This window comes from Gossypium hirsutum, chromosome D12, assembly GCF_007990345.1.
Source record: "Gossypium hirsutum isolate 1008001.06 chromosome D12, Gossypium_hirsutum_v2.1, whole genome shotgun sequence".
Classification (NCBI taxonomy): Eukaryota; Viridiplantae; Streptophyta; class Magnoliopsida; order Malvales; family Malvaceae; genus Gossypium; species Gossypium hirsutum.
In genome coordinates, this window is record NC_053448.1 from 5,504,769 (window position 1) to 5,506,534 (window position 1,766).

The window sequence follows — 1,766 nt, forward strand, 5'->3', positions numbered from 1 at the left end:
CCTAAAGAGGGAACTAGGAGTCTGCTGCATAGAAGCTGAGGAGGAGTGTTGAAGTCAGCTCCCATGTAGCAGCAAAGGTGGCCATGCAGGGAACGTGCTTCAACAGCAAATTGGTGCAGCAAGCTGAAGCTATTCATTTAGTTTCTTTAAATGAATGTTTTGTATTTAGTTAGGATCAAACTTAGTTGGTAGCTGCATTTTGATGTAACTAAGTGATGAATGACAAGTTTAGGTAGCTGCTTATGTATTCAAACAAGTTTACCAAGTTACTAGGCAAATTAGTGGTGTTAGGTAAGTTATTAGGTGGTAACTTGTTTGTTTTGCTAATGTAATCCCTTATATGTATTGGCATCATGTCTTCTTAAAATGTTAATGAAAATTCAGCTCATTTTCATTCAAATCTCTCTCTTTCTTTTCTGTTTTCCATTGCAAGTTTTTTTGATTGTTTTTGCTGCAAGCCTCGAGACTTGCTGTTTAAGCAAGCTGAAATCAGCTTGTTGCTGCCTCTTGCACCAACAGCAGCTTCAGCACTCAAAAATTTATTTGCTTTCTGTTCTTCCTCGCACATTACTTTCTTCTGGTGCATTAGCTTCAAAACCAGCGACCAACGGCTCGATTTTGATTCTGCCTCTGGCCCTGAAATAAAGGACAATACTGATTCTAGCACGCTGATGGTAACTGCTTCTACATCTCTTAAGACGCTAATCACAGCTCCATTCTCGCCAGGAGTACTGAGTTATTCTGTATATGCTTCAAGTTCTTTAAGGCCTTGCAGATTGCCTTTTTCATGGCTTTCCTAGATGTCAAGTATTTCCTAAACTCATTAGCAAGCCCTTCGGCTCCACGTCTTCTGCGTAAAATTGACTGAAGCTCGTGTGTGCATTCCTTTGTCTGCAACAAGGCATCCTTAGCAGTGGTACATACATCCAAGAGCATGAGAGATCCATCCAAAAGCTCTTCAACCATTTCCCTTTGCTTCTCTTGGCGAGAGCTTGTTGGGTGAGGGGAAATTGAAGCAATACATCAACACATTCATGCAAATCCTGAAGACCACTTAGATTGTGGCCTATCAATGATGATGTAGAGGCTGATTGAGATGCCCTCAATCGGTTCAAGTTCTCGTCGATTTGTGAAACGATAGGGTGTTGCCTTGAGGGCAAGCTGTTTGATCGAGCATGGTAAGAGGCTGCCATTTTCTTGCTATGCAAAAGCGATATGTGTTTCCAACTCTGCTTAGCTATTTGCTGTAGTCCCCTTACCATCTGCGCAACATATATATTACAGGTTGAGGGCAGACACGAGGAATCTCAATCATTTTAAATATCAATTGGAAGCAAACAACATGAACTAACTCGATCTCGATCCCCACAACTATCGCCAAAATGTTTCTGCTGTGTCTCCTCTCCACAATCACAACAACTCATCACCCTTCGGTAGCAACAAACACTACTAGTTTTCAATGCCATAATATCCATATAAACAAATATTATATAATAATGCGCACTGTGGTACTACATTCAATGCCTTGTATTAATGAATCATTTGCTTTCAACTTGTCTCGTCTTCTTCTTGTTTTTGCTGTCTTGTTGATTAGGTTCCGCAAGGAGGCAAGATCCGCTTACTTCTAACAATTTATCTTTTTTGTGCAGCAACACATGTATGGAATGAAATTATTTCTTTATTATTATTACTACTTTTTTTTAGCCAATACGAGTCCTTTAGCAGGTTTTGCATCTCAACATGATGTGTTCATCTCCTGACCCACA

General features: G+C 40.1%; 1 pseudogene; it reads right to left on the bottom strand.

Annotated features, from left to right (window-relative positions):
- Positions 1–391: 391 nt before the first annotated feature.
- LOC121224508 (uncharacterized) lies at positions 392–1,193 on the bottom strand (annotated as a pseudogene).
- Positions 1,194–1,766: the final 573 nt, after the last annotated feature.